Source organism: Arachis ipaensis, chromosome B8, assembly GCF_059453495.1.
Source record: "Arachis ipaensis isolate K30076 ecotype BB chromosome B8, ASM5945349v1, whole genome shotgun sequence".
In the NCBI taxonomy this organism is placed as follows: Eukaryota; Viridiplantae; Streptophyta; class Magnoliopsida; order Fabales; family Fabaceae; genus Arachis; species Arachis ipaensis.
Genome location: NC_142443.1, coordinates 93,852,911 through 93,873,865, shown reverse-complemented (window position 1 = coordinate 93,873,865; position 20,955 = coordinate 93,852,911). Strand labels below are relative to the sequence as shown.

Here is a 20,955-nt window from a genome sequence, read left to right as displayed (position 1 = left end):
GGACCATTTTCACTGAGAGGATGGGAAGTAGCCATTAACAACGGTGATGCCCTACACAAAGCTTGCCATAGAAAGGAGTGGGAATGATTGGATGAAGACAGCAGGAAAGTAGAGGTTCAGGAGGAACGAAAGCATCTCTATACGCTTATCTGAAATTCTCACCAATGATTTACATAAGTATCTCTATCCTATTTATATTTTAATTATGTTTTAAATTATTAAGATTCTATAACCATTTGAATCAGCCTGACAGAGATTTACAAGGAGACCATAGCTTGCTTCAAGCCGACAATCTTCATGGGATCGACCCTTACTCACGTAAGGTTTATTACTTGGACGACCCAGTGCACTTGCTGGTTAGTTGTGTGAAGTTGTGACAAAGTGTGTGAATTACGTTCCGAGCACCAAGTTTTTGGCACCGTTGTTAAGGATCACAATTTCGTGCACCACTCACGCGGACGCGTGACCTGAAAATCGACGTAAGAAAGGGTGCACGACCGAAAGTTGTGCTAGAGTGGTGCTGGACTGGTGCTGAACGCACAAGCCTTACCACGCAGACGCATGGCTCACGCGTCTGCGTCATATCCCAATAATGGCCACTCACGCGATTGCGTCAACCACGCGACCGCGTCACCCTAGAATTTGGCAATAATGAGTTTTGAACAGAGAGTTGTGCGAGCGCGAGGCTGCCCTCGTGCCAGTAGCACAAAACGCGTCACGCGTCCGCGTGACCGACGCGACGACGTCGATTCATTTAAGCGCCATCCACGCGAACGCGTACACCACGCATCCGCGTCGCTTGCGCCGCACAGCTTATCCTAATTTGCCAAATATCTTATCTTTCTCTTCCCCAAATTCTACTTTTTTTCCCTCCACATTAAATTCTTCCCCTTTCTTCTTCTTCCTTCTTTCTCACTTTCTACTTTCTCTCTCTCACCACCATTAACAAGGTTTTTCTTTTCTTCTTCCTTCTTTCCTTTTCTATCCTCCTTCTTAATTTATGTTTTCTTCTCCTTTTCTTTTTCTTTTTACTTGTATTATCCATGTTTTCCTTTTCTTTCTTTTTCTTTTAATTGGTGTTGGATGTTTATTAGGGTCATTATTATTCATTATGGTTTGCTTGTGGATTATTCAGGAATTGTTTGACAATTATATTTTACTTTTTAAAAGGGTTACTTACATGTTCAATTTAATATTTTCAATAGCTTATTTACCATGCATGCTATGTGTTTGTGAAAACGCCCGTATGGCATTGTGCACTATTTTTGGATTTCTTTTAATCTACCACTCTATATGCCTGTTTTTCACAAAACCCTTGTTAATATTTTATTATTTAAATATAATTGTCATTACAAACAAATTATCAGTTTGAAAGGTTTGGTAATCTAACTTGGACATTAAATGCTTGATCTATGCTACTCATGCCTTTACCTGCATGCCAATAAACACCTAGCATTTAATTGTCCCCATATGGACTTGCTATATTTCCATTGATGATTTTCCACATGTAGTCATGACCATGTGTTAACATCATTCATCTTTTAATGTGCATTGATTACCACTTTTTTCGCCCTCTTCCTTGCTCCAACCCTTGACATTTTAACATACTTTTCCTTTCTTTTTTTAGGATGGCCACCAAGAAAGGCAAAGAGAAAGCTGCTCCCAAATCAATAGCAAGGAGAGGAACAAAAAGAGCATTAGTGGCAGAGCCATATTCAACTGCAGTTAAACCCTCAACAAAAAGAATTAAGAAGATTATAAAGGTTGATGATAAAGAGAAAGCCATCCCAGCAAAGGACACTGCGCGATTTACCAATCGCTACTGTGAGCAGATGTTCTCCATCCTGGCAGAAAGGAGTTACAACAACGAATACCTTCTTATCCTCCCAAACCATATTTCTGAATATGTTGAGCCGCAAATTGCACAAAGACAATGGGGTTTCCTATAGAGACAGTCACGACAGGTTAATCTTTCCTGGGTAGTCGAGTTCTACTCCAACTTCCACCCGCCAACCCTGCAGTCAGTCTATGTCCACCAGAAGCAAGTTCCTATTACAGAAGACGCCATTCAACGAGCTTTAGATCTCCCCTCTACTCTAGAAGGACTGGACGCATTTCAAGAAGTCGCACTCAAGCGCCAGATGTACCAATTCGACTGGGACGCTGTTCTCAGAGTTATCGTACTACCTGGCAGCAGATGGATCTACGGGTACCGTCATTCCCGTCTTAAGGGAATATTGGCTTCCGCACTTACCTTGGAGGCTCGAGTATGGGCACAGATTATGCCCCATTACGTCTTTCTGAGCACCCATGAATCCTCCTTCACTGTAGACATGGCCGTTCTACTATGGTGCATCCTTGCAGACCAGCCTCTGAACCTACCAAGACACATCTGGAATGCCATGGGACACGTACAAAATGCAAACAACTTACCTTTTCCCGCCTTGGTCTCAGATCTTGTCTCAGCAGTCGGAGTCTCCTACAGAGCTGGGGACACCAAAGCCATGTGACACAAAAATTGTTGTGGGTAAGGAATTTCACAAAATATTTGCATTGCAAGTATAGCTCCAACCTAACAAACAACTCTCGTATCAAATTAAATTTTCAGGTTGTTACAAAGAACAATCCCCAGATAAGAAATAACCGGAGTATTTAGACTCCGGGTCGTCTCACGAGGAATTGCAATGAAGTGAATGATTATTGGCTATGAGGGGACAAGGGGGTTTTGATTTATAAAGGGGCAAGAATTTAAATGACAAGAAGAGTAAATCATTCAAGTATTTAAAGAAGACAAGTAAGGAAGAGAGACATTCTTGGCAAGTGTTGAGATCATAGGTTTTCTATCCTAGTCATGCAATGATTAATTCATCTTATTTAGTCAACTCCAACAAATAGGGAGAAAGTCAAACAAGATTAATCAATCATACCACAATAATAACAAGAATTTATCTTATTACATCATCCCCGAAGATAGAGGAAGGTATCATGTTATCCTCATACTCAGAGAAAGTCTAACAAGACTAGCTAATCTCAATCCAAAAGTCCTGATCAACTCACTAATTTAATTAGCAAAAGATTAGCGTCAATGGAAATAATATTAGCTAACAACTCTAGATCACCAACTTTGAGTTGGGTTTTCATGACTCAAGATTGCCTAATCACTCTCTCCAAGCCAAGAATGCTCAAAATCTACACTAAAATCCAACCAAGCATTTTATCAAACACTTGGAAGGAATAAAAGGAAAGCATAGTAAAATTACAAGGAATATAAATCTACACTACTCAAATGCAAGGATTTAAACAACAATAAAGCAAATCAATGATAAAAGAACATGAATCATAAATTGCATTAAAGGAAAATGGAAGAACAAAAGTGCATCAACAACAAAGTAAGCAATTACTAAAATGAAATACAAAATTAGAGAGAAGAAGAGTAGAGGAACAAGAAATTGTAGAGGAAAAGTAAATCAAAGTATGAATTAAACCTAAATCTAGAAGAGATTAACCCAACCTAATTCTAGAGAGAAGAGGGAGCTTCTCTCTCTAGAAACTAACCTACATGATGCTACCCTACCAAACAATTGCTCCCTCCTTGCCCAAGCTTGAATTCTGCATGAAATAGCTTCAGAAATGAGTTGGACTGGGCCAAAGTGCTTCAGAAATCGCTGGGGGCGATTTCACCTTAGTGGGCCACAGCAGAATCGGCGCGCACGCGTACATGGCGCATGCGCGCCCCTGAGCGTGAAGTAACATATAGTAAAATTTATATCATTTTGAAGCCCCGAATGTTAGCTTTCCAACGCAACTAGAACCGCCTCATTTGGATCTCTGTAGCTCAAGTTATGATCGATTGAGTGCGAAGAGGTCGGGCTTGACAGCTTTCCGGTTCCTTCATTTCTTCATGTGTTCTCCCGCTTTGCATGCTTTTCTCATCACTCCTTCCATCCGATACTTGCCTTATGAACCTGAAATCACTCAACAAACACATTAAGGCATCAAATGGAATTAAAGTGAATTAAAATCACCAATTTTAGGGCCTAAAAAACATGTTTTCACATTTAAGCACAATTCAAGGGAGAATTACAAAACCATGCTATTTCATTGAATAAATGTGGGAAAAGGTGATAAAATCCCCCAAATTAAGCACAAGATAAACCATAAAATTGTGGTTTATCAGCATGCTTCCATGGGATGATCAGTATGTCCCTAACGGGAAATATATCAGACCTCCAGCAGCCACTACAAGCCAGACTACTGAACCGGCTGAAGACATTCCTCCTTCAACACCACAAGCACCTACAACCAATCAACTGCTTCATCAGATACTTAAAAGGTTGGATCGGCAGGAACACAAAGCAAAGCTAAGAGAGCGCCATAACAAGTGCCGATTCACATACCTCAAGGAGCTACTTAAAGGAAAATACAAAGACTAAGACACCCCGGACTCCACTTCCTTTACTAGCACAGGGAGCCATGACGGTCCCGACTGTGGAGATACTGCTACCAGCCCACCTTTGTTCCTGACAGATGGCACCGAGGACGGTGCAAAGCCTTAAGTGTGGGGAGGTCGGTTAGTACCTGACTTTCGGAGGTAATTTCTCTTCCCTAACACCAACAAAATAGGTTATTTAGTTAGTTTCTTCTTTTGTAAAATAGGATAAATTGCATAGTAATAGATTAGTTGCATGCATGTTCTACTTGATTGAAAAGACAATAAGTTTCTTCTAAGACCCTATTTTTAGAACAAAATTTCACTAATTTTAATTAAAACTTTAATGTTAAATTTGCTTGAAGTTGTATTTGGAACATGGTTTTTGAGCTAAAGAACACACAACCTGTGAGATTTGAGCCTTTATACAAGGTTACATTATCTATCCATAATTATTTTATTCTTATGTGTTTACTTCTCTATGATTGTAATTTATATTTTGTTTCATCCTATATGTCCAATGTTTAATATATCTATATGCTTGCATATGATTGAAGCCATTATTTGTTTAGCTCACTTATCCAAATTAAGCCTACCCCTTAATTTACCTTTGTTAGCCATTTTGAGCTTTTAAATCCCATTTGTTCTTTATTTTACCACATTACTAGCCTGAAGCGGAAAAACAATTATATATCCAAATTGAATCTTTGGTTAGCTTAAGATAAGATTGTGAGTCAATTAAGTATGGGAAAATTGTGGGAACAAAAGATAATAAGGGAATATGTCATGATAATATAATGGAAATTTGGGTACCTACTCATGTAAAACTATAGGAATTAAAAATCTATGTGCATTGATAAGCTGCATTTAAAAAAATCCAAAAATATTCAATTATTAAATAAGGGGACAAAATTACCCCAATGTTAAGTTAAGAATTCAAAGATCAATGCATGTATGATAAAATTAAAATGAAAGTTGATACATGAGTATGGAATGTGAAAGAAAAATTTTGGGTAGCTAGGTATGAAATTTAAGTTATATAGAATTTATATATGTGTGTTAGGTGAAAGCTTGGGTTAATTAAAGTTTCAATTTATAAGCTTACTTAGCCATATATATACCTGTACCCTTACCTTGGCCCCATTACAACCTTGAAAAGACCTCATGATGTTTGCATTGGTATATTAAATGTTGTTGATTGGTTAGGTGAAAAACAAAAACTAGAAAGCATGATTAGAGAAGGATAGAGTGATTACCCTATACACCAGAGAGATTAGAGCGTACATACATCATCAGTAAGGGTTCAATACTTAAATTCTATGTTCCCTGCTTTCATGAGCTACCTTCTTGCATTTTTATCTGTTCTTACTGTATAAGAATTAAATTAGTGGAATTTGATCTGTAACTGTCTTGAAGAGCTTATTTACTTTTGACCAAGTAGACAAAAATCATGTAGTTGCATTCACATATATAGGTTGCATTGCATTGCATGAGTTTTACATGTTCCTACTCATTTATTTTATCTCCTTCAACTAAGCATGAGGACATGCTAATGACTAAGTATGGGGAGGTTGATAAACCACTATTTTATGGTTTATATTGTGCTTAATTGTGCGGTTTTATCAAATCTTTACCCACTTATTCATATGATAAGCATGCATTTATAATTCCTTCCTAAAAATACTTCATTGTTGAAAACTTGCTTCCTAGAGACTTTTAATTTTGTATTTTTAATTCTCCTTTATTCCATTCGATGCCGTGATCTGTGTGTTAAGTGTTTCAGGCTTTATAGGGCATGAATGACTTGTAGATTAGAAAGGAAGCTTGCAAAAATGGAAGGAACACAAGAAATTGAGGAGATGACCAGCGAGAAGTGACGCGGACGCATGGCTCACGCGACCGCGCGACATAGAGGAAATTGCAGTGACGCGGACGCATGGCTCACGCGACTGCGCGGATTGGAAACTGCATAAGTGACGCGAAGGCATGGACGACATGCACGTGTGGCAAGGCAAAACGCTGGATGACGCGATCGCGTGACGTGCGCGATCTGCAGAATCTGCAGAATTCGCTGGGGGCAATTTTGGGCCCTGTTTTGACCCAGTTTTCGGCCCAGAAAAGCAGATTAGAGCCAGGGAACATGCAGAGACCACAGACAACATTCATTCTATCTAGTTTTAGTTTTAGATCTGATTTTACTCATCCTCTAGGTTTTCTCTCTACACATCCATAGTTCTTAGGATTTTGATTTTATTGCTTTTTGGATTGGGATATTGAGAAGAGTTATTTCCTCCGTCAGAACTTCATCATTCTAGTTTGTTTCCTTACTTGTCTCTTACTCTTCCATGTCTTCAATTTATTCAAAATTACTATTGGATTATTTTTAGAATTTATTAATACAAGAACTACTTTTATTTTTAATTGATCTTTTTGATTATTATTTATCATGTCTTTCTTTATTTTCCTTTCTTATGTTGTGAAGTTTACATTCATAATGAGTGAGTAGTTCCATAACTTGATTGGGAGTTGATTGAAAGGAGGACCTTGAGTTGGAATGCTCAAGAGAAAAATTGTAATTGGGTTTATTGTTGGATTGTCCTCTAGTCACTGACACTAATCCTTTCCAAGAGGGAGGATTGGAACTTGTGAATAGAAATAGCTTTCCAACTTGCTTGACTTTCCTCTACCTAGTAAGGGATAACTAAGCAGAACAACCTTCAATTATCAATTAATCTTGAGAGTACTCCAACAAGAATAGGGCTTCAACTAATCTACTCCCAGCAAAGGTTTTTATTAAAATTACATAATTTCTCTGATTTAATTTCCTATTTATCAACTCAAACCATTTTAGAAAATATCTGATTAATAAAATAGCACACCTTTCTGCAACTCGTTGGGAGACGACCTAGGATTCATACTCCCAGTATTTTAATTCTAATTTTTGTGACAACCCTTCTAGATTGATAAACAAAATTTCGGTTGGTTAAGGACTGTACTTGCAACGTATCTCTTATAATAATTTCTTAACTCGCCAATTTCCGCTACGTCATGCATCGTTTGGCGAACTTCTTTGTCACGCATACGCGTCAGGCACGCATACGCATCACCGTGCAAAAATCCAATTCACGCGTGAGCCATGCGTGCGCGTCGATGCTCGCTGGTTGTCTCCTTTATTTCTTATGTTCCTTCCATTTATGCAAGCTTCCTCTCCATCCTCTAAGCCATTCCTACCCTATAAAGCTTGAAAACACTGAACACACAGATCACGGCATCGAATGGTATAAAGGGGAATAAAAAATATGCAATTTAAAGGTCTAGGAATCATGTTTTCAATCATAGAATAAAATCTGGGAAGGAATTGTAAAACCATGCAAATAGTATGAATAAGTGTGCAACGACTTGATAATAACCCCTCAAATTAGCACAAGATAAACCATAAAATAGTGGTTTATCACGGACTCTAAGTCACTCTCGGTTCCCTCTAGTGATTCTGTATGCTCCTCAAGAGAGGCCGAAGTACTAGCCGTATAGTCCAACCGCCGTCTAGCTTGCCAAGTGTGTAACAAAGTTCTTTTAATCTCAAGGTCAAGCTCAGCTAAGCTAGAGTCCGGTTAAGACCGAGTCATCAAACTTGGGAGTCATAGCACATGTATAAAAGAAATCTAAACTATAACTAAGTACTGAAAGCAAGTAAACTATCTACACTATTCACATATTCACATAACCAATATCAAGGCATACGTTTCAACCATTCCCCAGCAACGGTGCCAAAAATTTAATAACTAAGGGTTATCGTCAGTCTAGAATTTCATAAAATATTCACGTTGCAAGTATAGCTCTCAACAGACAAATAATCCTCGAATCAAATTTTAAAGAATTGGTTGTCACAAGTTCAACCCCAATAAAAGTAAACCGAAGTATTCAAACCTCGGGTCGTCTCACAAGGAATGGGTAAATATGTGCATCAACATTGGTTAGAAATCCAGGGTTGGAAGTCATGATCAAGAAATTAAACTAATAAACTTAACAAGCAAGAAATCTTAAAGTGCAAGAAACTAAATCAAGTAACTAAAGCAAGGTATGAGCAATTTCAAACTAATAAGAGATCATCCAATATAATTCTACTCTAAAACTAAACAAGTAACTATAACTAGAATTAAGCAATTGAAATTTTTGGGTTTCAAATATGAATAATAAAAGCAACTCTTGGCTAGGCATAAGTATTGGGGTAACCATCCTTGTCTAATAACCATGTCTTGATAATTGTGAAGAACCAAGCTCATTATGTTTACTTCTATACTTGAAGTATTTCAACTGGATTGATGTTAACCTAGCTACTAATTGACTTAGTAGTAGGCTAGTGTCAATGGTTATCAAGTTGACCACTAAGAGTTCTCAAATCAACAAATCCATTAGACCCAATGACTTAAGTTTACCCAATTTTCTTAGCCTAGGCCAAGAGTGAAGGAAACTACTACATAATCAAGGAAAACATTTCATCAAACACATGGTAAGCATTAGTAAAAGACATGTTCAAATTGAAATTAAATTGGAAATTGAAAGTACCCACTAACAATTATCAATGGAAAGTCACTCAAACAACACTATTAATCATGGGAAACATTAATGTATCATTAGAAACTCAAGATCTACAAAGTTCATAATATGGATAGAAAATGGGAAATAACAAGAAACATAAATCTAACACAAGATCTCAACAAAATTATATTAGAAAATTCAAATTAAGTAATCAAAACTAGAAATCAACAAAACCCAATTCAGAATTCAACAAGGGAAGGTCAAATCAAACTAGATCTAGAGAGGAATAAGGGTTTCTCTCTCTAGAAGAACCAAAAACCAAAACTAGCCAAAATTATGTCTAAGAGTATAATGAATGATCCTCCTTTTTCCCCTAGAGTTCCTGGCTCTTTTCCATGCAGAATTAACTTGAATTTGGGCCTGCTGAGCCTCATAAATCGCCAGCCAATCTTTCTTTAATGAAGTCACGTGCTGCTCGTCATGCGTACGCGTCACTCACGCGTGCACGTCGCCTGAATTTCGCGATCCACTTGTACGCGGCAAGCATGCGTGCGCGTCGATGGGAATTTTGCCAATCCACGTGGATGCGTCACTTTTTGCGTGCCATGCCCAGCTCCTTGCACCCACGCGTGCACGTGGAGTGCGCATGCGCGTCGCAGTTGATTTCCCAAAGCCCAATTCTTCATGTTCCTTCCACTTGTGCATGCTTTCTTTCTCTCTTCTAAGCCATTCCTGCCCTACAAACTCTGAAATCACTCAACAAACATATCACGGCATCGAATGGTAATAAAAGAGGATCAACTTATGGCATTTTAAGGCAAAAGAAGTATGTTTTCCATCATGCAAAAATATTAGGAAGAGAACACAAAACCATACAATTTCTGTGAATAAGTGTGGAAAATATTGACAAAACTCCCCAAATTCTACACAATATAAACCACAAAATTGGGGTTTATCAGTTTATAGTGCCCAAAATTGATCTTCTTATAAGTTCATACCACCCTTTTGCTTCAAGGGCGAGATCCTTCCTTCTCAGGTGTTTGTGCTTTCTATAAGCATCCCTCTTCCAATCAGTATCAATCACAAAGATATCATTAGAAATTTCATCATAATCTGGATTACCATTTATTTTCTCCTAATAACCAAACTCATCAAAATGTGCTGCCCTTAGGCCCAGAATCCTCATGATGCTCTTCGGGCTAAAATCAACCTCCACACCCCTTACATAGCTTTTGTAAGTAGTGGGAATAGATGTGTCCAACCTCGTTGTATTAGCATAAAACTCTCTTGTGATGTTGGCATTGATTCTGGTGATCGGGCTAGTGAGTGCCTCCTATTTCCTTTTTCTTATTTTCTCTCTTACTTCTGGGTATTCACCTTCGAGCAGCTGAAAAGGGATTTCTGGCAAGATTCTCTTGTAGTTCATCCATATATATTATATTTCATGAAATGCTGATTTGAACTTCTATTGATCAAATCCAGTTCTTTCCTCTTCAACAGCAGGCTCTTTTCTTTTTCTTCTTTTGTGGCCTGATGATGCCATGGTTATTTTTGTATTTGGCAGAGTAAAGGTAGAGAAGTAGTGATGAAAATCGCTAGTGTAGTGCAATTTGGGGTGAAAAGGTGGCTAAAAAGTGAAGCAAAGTCTATGAAAACAAATAGAACAAGAGTGACTTGCAGCACAAAAGGACACAATTATAAATTTGAGCTTTTAGGAACACAAGACCGAGTTTATGAGTGAAAAAGGGTGGAAACTTGAGTTGTGAGGTCTGGTCTACTTAGGGCTATATATAGTAACCATTGATGGAGAGTGGATGGTTAGGATTCTTTGTGAAAGGTTGAGAATGAAGGGTGTGCATGTAAAGTTGAATGAGGACAAAAGTTGCCTCTTCATTTGGGGGGGGGGGGTAGGTTCGGTCATTAAAGGAGGCACACTTATCCAACCAATGTGCAAAATTTTTCTTCCCAAGGAGCTCTTCCAAGGACATGTGACTTCCATTTTCACCACTAGGATGACCGTGCCCTAGCTTGTCTTGTCCTTTTCTTCAATCTCTTCTCCCATGTACCTATTAATCACAACGAAACAAAAACATCACACTCCACTCTTGGCGGCAGAAGCAATGAAGGTGGCAACAATAAAATTGAAAATAAAGAAAATTGGTTAAATAACTTCTTACGAAATGATGTTGGCCGTGCTTAACATTTTTATCATTAAATCATCATAAGAACACTTAATTCTCTATCTTTAAACATGAACTAAAAGAATGTAAAATGTAAAACATGGTTATACTTTCATGAAATTCAAGACTTAAATCAAATTTGACTCTCATCACTTATGTTCTTGGTATATATAGAACACCAAACTTAATGTTTGGCTATATATTCCAAGAAAATATTTAGGCATATATTAAGATGGCTACATGATCATTACTGTTTGAAAAACATTTTAGGGTGCCTGTAGGCACACCAAACTTAAAGATGGATCATATGCTTCAAACTATCATATGTAAGTGTTCACTCTGTCTCTGAAAGCTTGAATTCAAGTTAGTACACCAGTGATTATTCATATCAAAGCAATGAAAGTAATAAACTAAAGCATGGGTTACCTCCCATGGAGTACTTCTTTAGGGTCATTAGCTTGACGGTTGGTCTCTGTCATAGTGGATTGTAATGCCTCATGTCCTCTCCTCGCACAGTGAAGCTTTCTCCACTTGATTCCTTGATGATTTCTGCATGTTCCAAGGAAAAGACCTTTCTGATTGTGAAAACTTGAGGTAACTAGGATAGAATGGTTGGAATAGGGGTGGGATTGGTGGATGGTGGGCTGATATCACCTTGTCTCCAGGGGAAAAACCTTATGTAGGAATCTTCTTGTTTCTCCATCCCCTTGGAAATTTCTTCACAACTCTTTTCGCTTCTTCTTGCTGTTCTCCAGTAACTCTTGTATTAGGGAGGTCCTTGTTAGCTGCTTTTCCTGATTCTTGTGGCTTCAGCTATTTCTTGAACTCCCTTGGTTGCTGTATCTCTTGAAATTCTTGCTTGTTCACTAAGGATTATTTCAGGGGCTCTGCTTCCGGTTCACTGTTGCTTTCCTCCAGACACATTTTGCTGTGATCATTCTTCAGCTCTTTAGGTTCTGGCTCAAATTCAGGTGTAGGTTTGAAAACATGGAAGGTGAGATTTCATAATGTATTCTCAGTATTAACTCTCCTTGTTTCACATCTATGAGCGCTCTAGCAGTAGCTAGAAACAGTATCCCCAAAATGATGGGATGGAGGTAACTTTCTTCCATGTCCAAAACAACAAAGTCAGTGGGGAGGAAGTAATTTCCCACTTTGACCAATACATTCTCGACCACTCCTTCAGCTTGCTTCTGAGTCTTATCAGCCAATTGGATGATTACATCCGTGGATCTCAACTCATTGATTTGCAACCTCTTCATGAGAGACAAAGGCATCACATTTATGCTAGCTCCTAGATCACAGAATCCTCTGTCAATCCTTATATCTCCTATGGCACATGGGATATGAAAGCTCCTCGGATCTTTTTTCTTCAGAGGTAAGTCCTTATTGATGAGGGCACTACATTCCATGTTCATTATCACTGTTTGTCCCCCTTTCAAGGTTCCTTTCTTGGTCAGCAACTCTTTCATACACTTGATGTATGTAGGCATCTATTGGAGAGTTTTGATGAAGAGAATGTTGACACTGAGGGATGTAAACATGTCTAGGAATCTTGAGTATGAATTTTCTTTCTCACCTCCCCTGAGTCTCTGGGGAAATGGTGCCCTTGACACATAAGGTTTCAACATTTCCTTCCTTGTTGGTTCTTTCCCCTATACAGGTCCATTTCCTTGTTCTTTTTCCTCTAAATTCCTTTGGGAACTTCCTTGGCTATGCTCTGTTGACTTTCTGGTATCTTCTTCCTGGATTTCTTCATTTTCAAGAGTGATTGCCTTACATTCTTCCCGTCTCACCTTCTTCATTTCCCCTCTTGGATTTTTCTTAGTGTCACTAGGGAAACTATCAGTGGACTTAGGAATCTGCTGAGAGAGATGCCCTACTTAAGATTCAAGCTTCTTAATGGTCTCTCCTCGGCTTTTCATACTATTTCTCACTTCTTCCTTGAAATTCCTGTTATCCTGGACATCCTTGCAAAGGTTTGCGAACATAGCTTCAATTTTGGACATTCTGTCATCGTCATGTGGTGACGGTTGACTGAGATTGGGATGTTGAGAGTGGTTATTTTGGATTTGGTATGGTGGCTAGGAAGAATTGTTATACGGATGTTGATATGATCTTGGATTAGATTATTGGTAGGTGTACTTGTTGGGATTGTGAGGTTTGTGGTCTTGACCTTGGTTTTGTTGGTTTTCCCACCCAAAGTTTGGGTGGTTCCTCCAACTAGGGTTATAGGTTTTAGAATATGGATCATGAGCTTGCTTAGATGAATTTCCAAGGTAATTGGCTTCCTCCTAGTTAACTCCTTCCTCTGTGTCCAACTCTCCTTGAGGTGATGGTTGAGTATGAATTGCTGTAGCCTGATTCTTCTCCATTTGCTTGGTCAATTTAGCTAATTTCTTGGTGATCATCTTATTCTGGGCCAAGATTGCATCCATATGGTTTAATTCCATGACTCCCATGTTGTTGCTTTTGTCTGAAGCATAAAAATACTCATTGTCAACCATTGTCTCTATAACATCAATGGCTTCTTCAATGGTCTTCTTCTTGTTAAGGGATCCTCCAGATGAGTGGTCTACAGCTTTCTTTGATTCATAGGAAAGCCCTTCATAAAAGATCTGCAATTGCACTAACTCATTAAACATATCAGTTGGCATTTCCTTGTCAGATCATTGAATCTCTCCCAGGCTTCATATAAGATTTCACCATCCTGCTGTTTGAGTGTTTGCACTTTAGTTTTAAGTCTATTTACTTTTTGTGGAGGGGTAGAACCTTGCTAAGAATCTGTTCACTACATCTTCCCAGGTTGTCAAGCTTTCTTTGGGAAATGATTCTAGCCATTTGGATGCTTTGTCTTTCAAAGAAAATGGAAACAGTAACAATCTATAGGTGTCAGGATGAACACCATTAGATTTAACTGTATCACAGATCCTTAGGAATGTAGTAAGATGCTGATTAGGGTCCTCTTGGGCACTTCTTCCAAAAGAACAATTGTTTTGCACGAGAGTGATGAGCTGAGGCTTCAATTCAAAATTATTAGCATGGATAGTTGGATTTTAAATGATGCTGCCACAGTTTCCTGGGTTTCGATTGATGTAAGAGCCTAGAACTCTCCTCTCTTGTCTAGCAGGGTTGGCTCCACCTCCTCTGGAATGATTATTCACCTCTCCTTCGTGATGGTTTTCCATATCATCCTCCATGTTTATATCCAAGTCTTCCTCCTCTTCCTCTGCACCAATAGCCCTCTTTCCTCTTGCTTCCTTCCTTAATCTCAGAAAGGTTCTTTTTGGTTCGCTGTCAAAAGAGGTTGAAACCCCTCTTCTACCTGTAATACAAGTAGCAAAACAAGCAGCGACCAGCAAGTGAAGATTTCACAATTAATGAAAAAGTGTGGTTAGAGCAATTGAGGCAATTAATCAAACAGTTAATGAGTCAGTGGATTAGTTTTGCTGGAAATTAAAGAAATAAAGAAAAATAAAGAGAAACAACTAAAATTGCAGAAAGTAAATGTAACAGCAGAAATTGAAATTCAATTAACAAAAGAAAAGAAAAATGCTCAATCTAGTTCTCCTCCGATTTAGTAATTGTCAATACAAAACCAATCCCCGGCAACGGCGCCATAAACGTGATGTCCCGAAAACTGTCTCTCAACAATTTTCTACCGGCAAGTACACTGAACTTGTCGTCAAGTAAAAACTCACTGTAGAGTGAGGTCGAATCCCACAGGGATTGGTTGGTTGATCAATGTTAATTGGAGAATTGTTCTAGTTGAGCTAAATCAGATTGAAATTGTAATTGCAGAATGTAAATTGGCAGGAAACTTAAATTGTAAGAAATTAAAGGAACAGAAATTAAAATGCAGAATATAAAGAACAGAAACTTAAATTGCAAGTAATTAAAGGATAGAAGCTTAAACTACAAGAAGGTAAATGGGAATGGGGAAACTGCGCATCAAATTAAAGACAAAATATAAAAGAATGGGTAGATCAAATAACAGTCTGCAACATGGAAGAATTCTTAGATCCAATTATAAGGGTAAATAGCCAACTCAGATACTGAAATAAATAAATAAAGTGAAAGGGAAGTTTAAAACAAAGAAATATAAAACCTGGATTGAGAGTCACTCTTAAAACAAGAAGAAATCCTAAATCGTAAGAGAGAAAGAGAGAAGATCTCCCTCTCAACTAAATCTAAATCATTGAAAGTAACAAAAATTGCGAGCTCTCTTTGAATGGATGCATTCCCACACTTTATAACCTCTGGTCTATGCTGTCTGTACTTGGATCTGGGCCAAAAAGGGCTTCAGAATTTGCTGGGGGCGTATTCTGTAAAATCTGATATGTGGCCTCTGTCACGCGTCCACGTGGGTCACGCGGTCACGTCATTCGGAGCTTTTCCTTGCCACGCGGTCGCGTCAGTCATGCGGCCGCGTCGCTACTGATTCGTGCTTGGCACGCGATCGCGTCATCCATGCGATCGCGTTGATATCAGTTTCCTTAAAGCTCCATTTTGCTTTCTCCTTCCATTTTAGTATGTTTTCTTTTCCATCCTTTAAGTCATTCTGCCTTAGAAAATCTGAAACTACTCAACACACTAATCACGGCAATGAATGGAAATAAAGGTAATTAAATTAATTAATTTTAAAGCTTAGGAAACATGTTTTTCATTTACATCACATAATAAGGAAGGGAAAGTAAAACCATACAATTAATGTGAATAAGTAGGTGAAGGATTGTATAAATCACTCAAATTAGGCACAAAAGAACTCATGAAATATGGGTTTATCACCCTACTACTTAATTCTCTTAGTTTTCATGTTAATTTCTCTTTTATGTTCATGGATGCTCTTGTTAGATTTGATTTACTTTTAATGCAATTTAATGTTTGATGTTCTTTTAATTGTTGATTTGAGGAGTGATTTACTTTCCTTGCAATTGATAGTTGGTAGATTTTACTATTTCTTGTCATTTATTATGCTTTCCTTTTATGCCTTCTAAGTGTTTAGCAAAATGCTTGGAAGGATCTTAGAGTAGATTTTGAGCATTCTTGACTTGGAGAGAGTAATTAGGCAATCTTGAGTCATGAAAACCCAACTTATGTTGGTGATCTAGAGTTGTTAGTTAATATGATTTCCATTGATTCTAATCTTTTGCTAATTCTATTAGTAAGTTGATTAGGACTTTTGGATTGAGATTAACTAGTCTTGTTTGACTTTCTCTCATGGAAGATAACCTATATCTTCTTCCAATGTTGGAGATGACGAAATAAGATAAATTCTTGTTTATTATTGTGATATGATTGATTAATCTTGTTTGACTTTCTCCCTATGTGTTGGAGTTGACTAAATAAGATGAACTAATCATTGCATGACTAGGATAGAAAGCCTATGATCTCAATTCTTGCCATGAATGTTTCTCTTTATTACTTGCTTTCTTCAGTTATTTGCTTGATTTACTTTCCTTGTCATTTAATTTCTTGCCCTCTTATCAATCAAAACCCCCCATTGTTCCTTCATATCCAATAATCATACACTTCATTGCAATTCCTTGTGAGACGACCCGGAGTCTAAATACTTCGGTTAATTCTTATTTGGGGTTTGTTACTTGTGACAACCAAAAATTTAATTTGATGTGAGAGTTGTTTGTTGGTTTGGAGCTATGCTTACAACAAAGTTCTAATTTCTACAAGAGAAATTCTAGACCAACAAAAATTTTTGCCATCAAATTAATGGCGCCGTTGCTGGGGAGTTGCATTGGTGTTATATTATTGGCTATTGTATATATGTTAATATGATTTTTTGCTAGTTTTTGCTTGTTTTAGGAGTTTGTTTTTATTAGTTCTTACTAGTTTTGTTTTTATTTTCTCTTGCTATTATGAATTCTCATCACTTTGGGTATGAGTTTGGCTCAAATTATGTTGTAGGAAATGGGAGCTACAATGACAATATGCATCAAGGATAGAACAATCAAAGGTGGGAGGAGCCTCAAGGGATTGATCAACCTTCTTGGAAACCACAACCTCCGGTCTCTTATGGGTATAATTCTAATCCTAATCAATATCAATCTAATGGATGTGGTGACCCTTATTGTAATTGTCAACAACCACCACTACATGCCTATGAACCACCCCCTCGACATGACTTTGAACCACCATACTCACAAGCTCCATACCACCAAACACCTCTATATGACCATAATTCTTATCCACCATACCAACCACCTTATTAACCATATGAACCACAACCATTCTAACACAATTACTCTCAAGAACCACCTCAATATACACCACCTCCATACCCTTACCAAGATGAACCAACTTCCAATTATGAAACTTTCCTCCCAAACAATGAACCTTCTTCTTTCACACCACCTCCAATGGATGATCCACTCCAAGAATGTATTAGTTCTTACATTCGAAGGCAAGAAGAGAACCAAAAGGAGTTTAAGGAGCTAGAAGCTAAGATGGCTATCCTAGCGGAAGCCGTTCGCAATATGGTCTCCTCCCGACTAAGCCTAAGCAACCAAGGCACTCCCATTGACAAATGTGGAGAGGAAATTAAGGAGCATAGTGAGGGAGTGAGTTTAGAGCTTCAAGGTGAAGAAGAGGAGTTGAAGCAAGAATTGTCACAGGGGGAAGAAGTTGAGATGAATGCGCCAGAAGAAGTGGTTGAAAACATAATAGATGTTGGAAGTCCATGGAAATGTAGCATTAGAGAGCCCTCTTCCAAGATACTTAACGTTGATGTTGAGGAGGGTGTACAACCTCCAAAGCATATCATGATTGAAAACTTTGAAGAGGTTGATCAAGAGATGGATTCAATCATTGAGGAGTTCCTATCTACAATTGAATCCTCTCCCATTGGTCTTGAAATTGAGGTCAAAGAAGAAGATGAACAACCTTTCATGCCCTTGGTGAGTAATAAAGAAGAAATTGAATTGGAAGCAAGCCACCAAGAGGAAGAGGTTAAAGTTGAGGAAAGTTGCAAGGAGGTGGAAGATGCAAAGGAAGAGCACAAGGGCGTAGACCTCGCATCGGCTAAGTGTGGGAAGGTTCCCCTTCCTAAGTCACCATCATCCAACACAACATTCAAGTGGGTAAAATTATTATCCCTAAGCTTTGCTTTCTCACTTGAATATGGTTTGATTGAAAATTATGATCAACTTAGAGCTCTTTGTGGATTTAAGAGTAGGAGAGAGTTGTGTAGTGGTTGGACACATCAATCAAGGTTCCTTATGGTTGGAAACTCAAAGTCTAAGTGCAATGGTTGGTATAGTTCTGATGCCAGGGCATTTTGGCCAGTTTCACTGACCTTTTCTTTACTGTTTTAGGGTAGTTTCATGCATTTTCTTAGGAAATAAGCAAGTTTTGGGTAGAATTTCACTTACATCTTGATTCAAGCAAACATTGTGCACTTTACATGATTTCATGAGAATTACACAAGAATTGAATGACAAATTGGATGATGCATGTCTCATGATTTTGGATTAGAACTTTGATGCACTCTATTGATTGATTTCAAGACAAAGGAAGCAAGGAAGTACCACGTTATCAGCCATGTTAGTCTAACTAACGTAACCACTAACGTGGAATGGGAGCTAGCTTGCAACGTTAATGAGAAAAGTAATCGCCAATAACGTCTTCGAAGCCATCGTAGCCCACGTTAAGAGTCACGTTAACTAAGTTAATGTGAACTCTAACGTGGAAGAAGAAAATGAAGCCAACGTTAATGACACTCACCTTTGTCACTAACATTGGACCAAGCTCATATTAGCCACGTTAAGATCCACGTTAACTCAGTTAACATGGACTCTAACGTGGGGAAGCAAAAGAATGGCCAACGTTAGTGACACTCACCTTTGTCACTAACGTTGGACTAAGCCACTTTGAGCCACGTTAGTTGCCATGTTAACTTAGTTAACGTGGAAGATAACGTGGAGGGAGCAAGAATCGCCAACGTTAGTGACACTCACCTTTGTCACTAACGTTGGAATGAGCCACTATGAGCAACGTTAACTCCCACGTTAATTTAGTTAACGTGGAAGCAAACGTGGATGAAAGAATGATGAGCCAACGTTAGTGACACTCACCTTTGTCACTAACGTTGGAGATGGCTATCACCACAACGTTAGAAGCCACGTTAACCTAGTTAACGTGAACTCTAATGTGGGAAGTAAGGGTGTTTTGAAACGTTAGTGACAAAGGTAAGTGTCACTAACGTTTTCGAAGAATTGGCAAGCCTACGTTAAAGGTCACGTTGGCCACACTAACGTGAACTCTAACGTAGGGGGAATGGAGGAGTCTCAACGTTATTGGAAAAGGTAAGCCCCAATAACGTGTGCGAAGGACCAAGAGGCAACGTTAGTGGTCACGTTGGTGCCACTAACATTGAAGTTAACGTGGATCATCCTTGGGTTAGGAACGTTAGTGAAAAAGGTGACTGCCACTAACGTTCTCGAACCCACACTTTCACTTAACGTTAACGCCACTAACGTCCTAAGCTAAAAGTCCCTGCCTACATCACACTTTCTCTCTGCAAGTAAAGCTAAGCCCACTGAAGAGGATAACTGCTTCAAACTCAAGATCCAAAGGCCCATATCCAAGATTTGAAGAACCAACTAAAAGATCAGAAGAGTAGTATATATAGGGTTAGTTTTGAATCAAGAAGGGGGTTGGAAATTGGAGAACTACTCTCTGTATAATTTTACTTTCTCTGCACTTCTAGTTTACTTTTTATAATGTATTTTCCATCTTTGTTTTCTATTTCCAGAGCTATGAACAACTAAACCCCTTTCATTGGGTTAGGGAGCTCTGTTATAATTTGATGGATCAATATTAGTTTTCATTATTCTTCTTCTATCTTTTCTCTTGATTTTACTAGAAAGCTTTCAATCTTCATTCAATTGGGTAGTTATCTTGGAAAAGAAGCTATTCATACTTGGATCTCTTCGGAACTTTGGAAGAGGAATGAAGAGATCATGCTAGAAATGCTTTCTCATGTTGGACCAAATTGGGGTTTGGATGGATATAGTGACATATAATCCTACCAACACTTTGATTTAGAAATACATGTGGTATAATCAGTGACCATACTTCATCTCTTCTCATGAGCAATTGACCAAGAAATTGGCTATTGATCAAGATTTGAGAGATTGAATTACCAAGAAATTGGAATTCGATCACTTAAAATTGCCAAGGAGATCAATGAATGCATTGATTGAGGAAGAGATGAAAATGAACTTGATCTGGAGAATGCAACATCTCCTAAGCCCAATGAATTTCCCATTTCTGGTCTTACCCATTCTCTTTAAATTCTACAATCTACTTTTATGAGCATCTTCCCTATTCCCATTTAAGATTCTACAATTTACTTTCTGCTATTTACATTCAGCTCTTTATTTCCGGCATTTACGTTTTCTGCTATTTACTTTCCCGCCATTTAATTTTCTGCAAATTTCAAATCCAATTCTGCTTAGTTCAACTAGAACATTCCTCTAATTAAAGTTTCTTGACCAATCAATCCCTGTGGGATTCGACCTCACTTTATTGTGAGTTTTTACTTGACGACAATTCGATATACTTGCCGAAGGAAAATTGTTAAGAGACAAGTTTCCGTGCATCAAGTTCTCAACTAAAGGGGTCTAGAAAGATGCTTTGGTGTTTACTTGAGAATTCGGATCACCTCTCACCCAATTGGAATCATGATGATCAATTTGAAGATGGGTGTCAAAACAAAGTGTGGGATCCCAGATCGCACAAGGAGAATCAAATTTGGGAGCCCATGGCTTGTGTGGAACTCCATCAAGGCTT

At 38.3% G+C, this 20,955-nt stretch overlaps 1 non-coding gene across 1 annotated transcript; it reads left to right on the top strand.

Annotated features, from left to right (window-relative positions):
• The first annotated feature begins 13,791 nt into the window (after positions 1-13,791).
• LOC148548862 (small nucleolar RNA R71) lies at positions 13,792-13,894 on the top strand. Its single transcript, XR_015897207.1, has one exon. It is a non-coding gene; the product is annotated as a small nucleolar RNA R71 (small nucleolar RNA).
• Positions 13,895-20,955: the final 7,061 nt, after the last annotated feature.